Source organism: Ambystoma mexicanum, chromosome 5q (assembly GCF_040938575.1).
Source record: "Ambystoma mexicanum isolate Mex_15411 chromosome 5q, UKY_AmexF1_1, whole genome shotgun sequence".
In the NCBI taxonomy this organism is placed as follows: domain Eukaryota; kingdom Metazoa; phylum Chordata; class Amphibia; order Caudata; family Ambystomatidae; genus Ambystoma; species Ambystoma mexicanum.
Window position 1 is genome coordinate 371,699,495 of NC_090933.1, and position 8,501 is coordinate 371,707,995.

The 8,501-nt window shown below is 42.6% G+C and overlaps 1 long non-coding RNA gene across 1 annotated transcript; it reads right to left on the reverse strand.

Annotated features, from left to right (window-relative positions):
* Window positions 1-4,966: 4,966 nt before the first annotated feature.
* On the reverse strand, window positions 4,967-7,524 carry LOC138497404 (uncharacterized). Its single transcript, XR_011278575.1, has 2 exons — window positions 5,793-7,524; window positions 4,967-5,413 (listed from the first exon to the last, which is right to left on the reverse strand). It is a non-coding gene; the product is annotated as an uncharacterized lncRNA (long non-coding RNA).
* Window positions 7,525-8,501: the final 977 nt, after the last annotated feature.

Below are 8,501 nucleotides of genomic sequence, written 5' to 3' on the forward strand. Positions count from 1 at the left end.
CCACAACTGCCAAAACCTGATCGTCAACCAGCCTCGATGCAAAGTGAAGAATGACCTTGTCTGATCTCAGATTATTCCAAAATTCGACCTGCTTGATGTCAACAAAGCTTAGGTGAGAAAAGGATGGCATTTTGGTAAGGAGATTCAAAACAGCCACCATATTCAATGTCAGTTGAATACAATCATTTAAGGCTTAAGATAGAAGCAATTACATGTTCGACACCTCCTGCTGGGCTGTTGGGGCGGGGGCCATTGTAATCTCTTTTCGCACGCTAGATCGCCATTCCTTCAGTGTTAGAAAAGTAGGTGAGGAGCTCCTTTCCACCGCAGGAATGGGCTGGTCCCCAAGAGGCCAATTGACTCCATCAGCAGTTGCTGTTTCAGGCGAGTCCACCCCAGGAACCGTAGTCCACTTGTCTGACTCTCTGCAGATTGGTATTATTAACTCATGAGAGGCCTCCAAGCCTTCAGAATTAGAACCCAGCACACTGGGGAGAGTAGATGTGTCAAAATGTCCCCCTTGCCACTCCCTGCTATACCATGATGTTGGACTCACTCTGTTAAGTCAACAATCTCCTTGTGCCTTGCCGGTGTCAACCCAAGTTGCTGACTTCCAGGTGAGAGCACCTCTGATGCATGTGGTGCCAAATGACATTGCTGAAATGTACATTGATATGATTGTAGAGCATGCAGTTCGAAAGTGAGGCGTGGGAGGGATAGGTTTCTGAAGAACTTTCAAGAGCCCCTACCCAGATTCTTGCAGATAGCTTTCCTGTTCTTTTACTTCCTTGAGTCCTGGCCAGCAGTTAATGGTTCCACTGTCACCGCCAATTGATTAGTCCTGGGTGGCAGAGAAGCTTTATTTGCCGTCACCGATGGGGGAATGAAAATCCCAAAAGGCGCCAGCGAGGTCAGTGGTGACTCAGCCAACACAGCCACTTCAGGATCTTTATGGCACGACTTCCCTCTCCCTTCACGCAATAATGCCTCTGATGTTTGTATTACGGCTGGGTCTATGTGAAGAGCTGCCTCTATCATGATTCCTTGAGAGAACTCAATAAAACCAGCTGCAGCAGCATCCAGAGGCAGCAGACTACATCCAACCTCATTGTTTGGTTCCAGGGAAGTACTAGACTGCAGGGATAGTGGCACAGGCACAGGTTATTGCGTCCCAATTGATTACCCAAATCAATTTGATCCTGTTCAAGATCCTCGATTGCTGAGATGGAAACCAGGAGACCAGGCACCCGCCTCATTAAAGAAGGAGCCAAGTTCCAAATCTGTTCTCTCTTTAAGGATCTCCTTGTTTTTTGTAAGCAGAACTAAAAATGAGTGATTCTCATTCGGTCGTGTATCAGAAGTTATGCCAGGGTTAGCAGGGTGTCTTTGTCTATGTCTTTTTTTTTAATTCTGTCTTCGCAGTCCAGAGAAGATGCAACCTGATCAGGTATTTGTCTAACATACCTGCATTCAAGAAATCTTCAAAACTATCCTTGGTCTCTCCCCACCATAACTATCTGCTCACCTCACTCCCTACTCTCCTCCTCGCTTGTTAAGATCACCCTCCTCTCACCTCTCTGTCACCACTCAAGCCCCATGGGCTCCCTCTCGTTTCAGCTCTTTCTCCCTCTCTCCACTCTACAGCACTTTTCCGCCATCCCTCCATCATTAATTCAGCACTGGTTCCATCATCCCGGTCCTATGTTATTCTTTCCTGTCCTCATCCATGGTTTATGTTTGCACCTTCCCCTGCAACATCTTGTCTCCAAGTCACAAGTAGCTCTCGGTTTTTGTATTTGTTATAATTACATTGAATCTTCAATATACACATTGGCTAATGTATGCACTGTGGTTGAAAGTACAGTGTAGATATGCATACACGCATTTGCTGATAGGGAATTTGTGGCAGATACAAAATACTCTCCACTGGTCAGAGAAATACCATGGAAGGCAACAATCATGGTGTTCTGTCTAGCTGTGATAATATTTAAGTGGAAGTGTTTTTCATTCAGCTTTTGATAAACCCTAGTCATAGGGAAACACATCTGTGATTGTGATTATTAGGCATGTTAGATGTGATTTTAAAATGTAAACGTTGACTTGGGACTTCATGCCTAATCAGTCTTTGTGATAGTCACAAAAGCCTCCCATGTGTCTACATGACGGTAGTGTTTCACACAATAACTGTACCATTATAAATGCACAGCAGAGTAAAGGTGGAATTGAGGCTCTATGGACATTAAAAGGCAAGTCCCCGAACGCTCACACCAGAGGGAATACGACCCGCTAGGAAAGAAAGGCCCAAGTCGATCTTTTAAGGATAACACGTTTTAATCACACACAGAAGAGAGCAAAAGCAAAGACCTCTGAAGCTACGAAGGTTCTGCAGAAAAGTAGTACAAGCCGGATCTTATAAAGGAAAACATCATCACACATGACGCAATACATATAATAAAATCCTGCGTGGCTAGTTGATGTGCACCTATACATGATCTGCCTGTTCCACAAGACATGCCAGGTCATTGATTCCAGCCCATCTGTTCGTCTTTCGTAACGTGGGTGCTGCGGTGATCATCTTCTTCTCACGCTGAAGGTCAAAGAACAAATTAATACAGCTATTTTATCACTCATACTGTGCACCTGGCAGGCCTTAAGATGGGCACAAATGAGGTTCTGGGGCACTCTAACCTTCACACACACATTTAACTCACTCATTTCCGTGCCATCCGGCTCCAAAGTCTCCACGTAATGCAAATCACACAATTGTCGCTTCCACGATTTGCCCTGTCTGTCCTCTTTGAACATTTCAGGACTTGTTACTTTGGGCTTGGTGGTCAAAAGGCACCTGGTGCCATGGAATTCAGGGATCTTGAGTTTTAGTCAGTTATATGGGCTATAACTTGTGGTCGCCTGTGGATGTGCCGGGTCATGCTTTGGCCAGTGTGAGATAACATGCACACCAGGCGCCAGTCTGTGATCACAGCTTTGTGGGGCACATTCCTCTCGAACATCTTTGCCACACTGTTTGAACAATGAATAGGCAATGTGGTGGTTGGGGGTGTGGGCTGTGCTCATGGGAGCTCCGGCATGGCTAGAGATTTACATTGTTTTGCAATTTGTGCCTAGTGCATACAATGCTGCATTCGCCGCGCAGGCCTTCCCTTCTACCTATGTTTACTTATATCTATGCAAAATAGCAATGCTGCCCGCGCGCTTTGCTATATTATGTGGGTTGCTTATATTTGATTCTATTGGGGTGGGGCCCTTTTGTACTGGGAGGTGGTCCTCTCGCCGTCCTCCCTCCCCCTGGCCCATCATAGTTCTTTGAATGCATCTCACCTGTAACGCACCTAGGGTCTTTGTGGCAGGGCTGCTCCCTTCCCAACACCATTCAGGCATGCAGTTTCTGCTAAAATGTGCAACATATTGTAATTTCTTCTCACAGAAACCCATTCATACAACACATCTTCATGCACTTCAGACAAGGGTTTCACTTAAAAATGCAGCCCTATTTGCTTTGCCAATGCGTGTTGCTTCACTGAGGCTCCTTTATAGCTCCTTTGCACTCACACTGACACGTACATTTTGTCTTACAGAACCCATAAAAAGGCACACTTCGCGCCAGTGTGCAGAGCACAACGCTCTGCACACTCCGCGCCAGTGTGCAGGGCGCAACGCTTCGGTGGCACCTACCAGCGTGTGATAAATCGATTTAACAAACAGAAGCCAGTGCAGACTTTAAACAAATATCACCATATATTCCCTGTTTCAAAACACTTTTGTAAATGAGAAGTTATTTGTGATGTCCTGTTGAGTCCCCTTTCTAACACTTAACATATGAGACGCATCCCAAACAATTTGCGCCGAGGCCCTGCTTTTCAATCATGCCGGCCTGCTCCAGCTTTTGGTTCAGCTGCCAGGCGACGACAGAGCGTGGTGCTGTTGGAATTGCATTTGTCACTTGTGTATCATCGCTGCCACTCTTATGATTGCCCTGCACTCCGGTCTGAGTGAAGCTATCTGTCTTACAGCGTGTTCCCCCTGATGGAGATTTATGACTCTGGGCTTGAGAACGGTGTCTCTGTCTACATCTCAATCACCAAAGTGAATCCGCAGGCTCTAATAACTTATTTTGAAAGGCTCCGGCTTTGTATATTGCGCTAAATTCCCCTCTCCCGGGCCCCCAGCCCACTCAGTTTTGTTTCAATGCCGTGTGATGAACAGGGACCGTTAATGAACATGTGCCCACTGAGACTAACCGCCATTTCTAAACAATGTCCTTTTAAGGGAGCACATTAAGGATAATGAGTGGCGTTGCGGTCACCCGTCATGTTTATCTTACTAATTGGCAAAAGTTAGAAAACGGGAAAACAATAGTCAATTTCACTTGCTAAATAATTTATTGGAATGCATTTCACTAAGCAAACAACAGCACATGCAAAACATTTACAGTGTTCAGAATAAGCGGAAAGGAAAAGGAAGTGAAATGTCCACTGAGCCTCGGAGAAGGAATTTCTTCGATATTGGAAGCAGACAAATGTCAGGTTGTTCCAAAAGTTCGCACCAACATCAAATTTATGATGCCAAGTTTGAACCTAAAACACCAACGCAAATAGGAGTCCTCCTTAAGTGGTTAAGCCTTTTTCAGCAAAATTAGAACCTGTAGAAGTAATAGGGTTTGAAACGGTTTGATGTTGACTTCCCCATTGATATGATATGATATGATATGCCATTTATAACGCGCCTATACGCAATTGCATTACTACTGAATTCTGGGAGACTGGAGCTTAAAGGAACATGTCTCACAGGGCCTGCACTTCCTGCCTGGATGATTTGCTTTGCAGACATATGGCTCAAGGTTTGCTAAATGTATTCTCTGAAAGACACAGGAAACCCCACGCTTTGGATTGGAGTATTAATTAAGATTTAGATAGCGGAAAGACATCCAAAGGAAACAATTCAAAAATAACGGTATCAAGGATTTTATTAAACCTGATACTAATTTAATATATCAAACAAATCATGATTAAATCTGCACTTGTAATAACAATTTACATAGCAGGAAACAACTTTTATTAAAAAAGACACATCTATATAATAAAAATCATCTTATTCAATCATCCAAGCATACAACCTCATCCATCCATTTAGACAAACCATTCATACTAAACACCAATCAATGTACGACATAAAATCTATAAGAAAATTCATCATAATTAATTCATCTGAAAGATTTATAAAAAGAACATGAAATCAATTTGACGGGCCACAGCAGATGACATCAGTGGCCTAGGCAATTAAGATGGGTCCCAGAGTTTTCTAACCACGACCTCATCTTAGTCCAAACTCGACCGGTTTCGACGTATATACTTTAGTGTAGTGACGTCTTCATCAGGAGTAACAAAAGTATATTCTAACATCAAGAAAGAAAGAAAATCACAGATAATACATATCAATGTGTGAAGCCCTTGTACTTGGACAAAAAACATATAACATCCATAATAAAAATATCTATAGTGGAACAATAGGTAATAATATACAAGAGCCTGCTACCAACCCGGGAAAAGTTCCAGGATGGACCTGAGGTGTCTGGCAGAAAGTAGTGCTACCCTCTTGTATTGGTGTCTCCGAGAGGCAGATAAGAGCCAGGCCATAGACAGAATCAATGCTACAGATATACAAATGTACACATAAATATCACAAGGTCAATATGTCGATCCTCCACTACAGCGGCCCACGGACAGGACACGAGAGTCACATACTTAAGATAAACCTAAAGAATATTAACTAACCTTCATTCATGCAATGGAAGGCTGTGCGTCTCTTCCTTAAATTGTACGCTGTGTTCACTTATATTAAACAATAGCTTCTCCGTAGAAGTTCCTGCAGATAGCGAAGTGTATGGACGCCAACGTTCTTCTCGAGAATGTCCAAACGCTCGTTCAACCAGCGGTCATAAATTTGAAGGTGACTCCCCGGATCCAGGGTTGGCTGCACCTGATGTTATATGGGCCTAAACACAACACAAGAGTTTGAGTATGTGAGAGACCGATTGTTCTTACAATTATATTATTGGCTACACCCAAAGTGAATTACTTCCAATTGAAAATAAATTGATGAATTAATACCACAATTGTGACTAAACAAATACGGCTTGCTGAAAAGCTTACTATTTAGAGAATTTCAAAAAGGTAGGGGGGGAGGGGTTGCATTTGAATATTGCTCAATATTTCCGACTCCAGATTGCTTGACTCGGATGGGGTTTAACGGAAAGCCAAGGATGTAGGGCTCCCTTCTCTAAACAATAAAGGCAAGAAGCGATTTGGAAAACCGCCGTGATTCGAAAGGCCCCCACAGGACAGAATGTTTACCTTAAGCGAAAGAACTCGCCAGTTCTCACAGTAGCTAGTCACCCGTATCCCAGCTGGGTCCGATTGAAAGTGGCGTGCAACACAGTATCACCGTTTCAAGGGTATTGATATATGCGTGAAAAACATCATGTGATCACGTAATTAACCACGTGACCACAAACTGAACTGGCCTACGTTCTAAATGGCCGTACCCTCTCAGATGAAAGACGCACGTGATTAGGCAGTATACCAGTGTACTACCCGACATATATAAAATGTTATGACAGGTAGTATTTAGTTACTCGAATTCCATGGTTCCATGGTATTAAGGCCCAATGTTAATGTTTTTAGATTAAATATCCACATTTGTTCCTTGTAATCTAAATTTTTTAATAGTTGGGGTTGGTTTTGTGCATATACTTTTTCTATGCAAAACCATTCCATCTGATCAGCCGTATGGCCCATCTCGACAAAATGGATTACCATTGGGGCATTGAGGTTTCGAGTTCTGATCTTTGAACGATGTTCGTTAATACGGGTACTCACTTCTCTGGTTGTTTTGCCTACATAAAACAACTGGCATGGGCAACGAATGGCATAAATGACATTCTTACTTTTACAAGTGGTAAAGGTACGAAGGGTCCACTTTCTGGTCTGTGAATCAAATGACGTAGTTTTTTTGGAAAACTTACAAGCAACACATGAAGTGCAGGGATAGTGTCCCACCACTGGGTTAGAATTGGTATCGCGGATTGTATGCACTTTAGGAAAAGTTCTACTGGCACGAGTAATCTTTTGCTTCAAATTTTTACTTTTTTTGAAAGCAAATAGAGGTCTGGGTATAGATGTTCCTGATGTATTAAGAATTCGCCAGTTTTTTAAGATGATCCCTCTAATAGCATTACTGTGTTGACAAAAAGTTGAGACACATACTAATTCATCTTTCTTTTCAATGTCTCGCTTGGGTGTCAATAAGAGGTCTCTGTTGATATATCGAGCTCTCTTTTTGGATTTTTTTATAAGTTTCTTTGGATATCCCCGTTCCAATAGTCTTTTTTCCAAAATTGCTGCATGTTTGACAAAATCTGCGATATCTGTGCAGTTACGGCGTAGCCGTAAGAACATCCCATATGGTAAGTTACAAAGTAAACTGGCTGGATGTTGGCTCTCATATTTCAACGTGGTATTTCTCTCTGTGGGTTTTCTATGTAATTCTGTGCAGAGATACCCTTCTTTGAAAAAAATAGACAAATCCAAGAAAGGAATTCTAGATACTGAATATTCAAAAGTGAAATGAATATCTAAGTCTACCGCATTAAGCCATTGAACAAATAAAGTCAATGATGTTGATGAGCCTTCCCAAATCATAAGTATATCGTCGATGTATCGACGGTACACCTTGATTTGGCCCCTAAATGGGTTAAATGCTGACAGGATTTTTTCTTCCTCCAAGAGTGCCATGAAAATAATGGCAAGATTTGGTGCAAAAGTGCACCCCATCGCTGTCCCTTTACATTGCAAAAAGAATTCCTCCTTGAATTTAAAAAAACTGTTCTTAAGGACTAGCTCTGCTGCTTTACATAGGAATTCTGTGGGAACCAAATGTGGTTGTATGCGCCGATCTAGCATTATGCGCAGGCTCTCCACCGCTCTATCCTGAGGGATATTTGTATAAAGCGCTTCAATATCAAGCGTTACTAGAATTTGAGTACTGGGATCAAATGCTTTTGTTTCAACGAGGTTGATGACGTCTCTCGAGTCAAGAAGAAATGTGGGCGTGGCCATCGCCAGTGGTTTAATAAAGAAATCAATGTATTTCGAAAGGGGTTCCAGTAGTGAACCACAACCCGAGACTATAGGTCGTCCTGGGGGGTTCTCAGTATCTTTATGTATTTTAGGCATAATGTAAAATAAAGGTATGCGATCTTCCGACAGGTTGATAAATTCAGCCTCTTTAGTGGAAAGGAAACCCGATTGGTTTCCTTCTTCAGTGAGTTTGAGTACCTTTAGCTTAATCATTTCTGATGGATCTTTCACCAATTTGGAATAGTGCCCAGGAATGTGTAGAAGTCTCAGAGCTTCTTGATCATAACGATCAGCATCCCAAACAACTATCCCACCACCCTTATCTGCAGCCTTAATAACTATTGA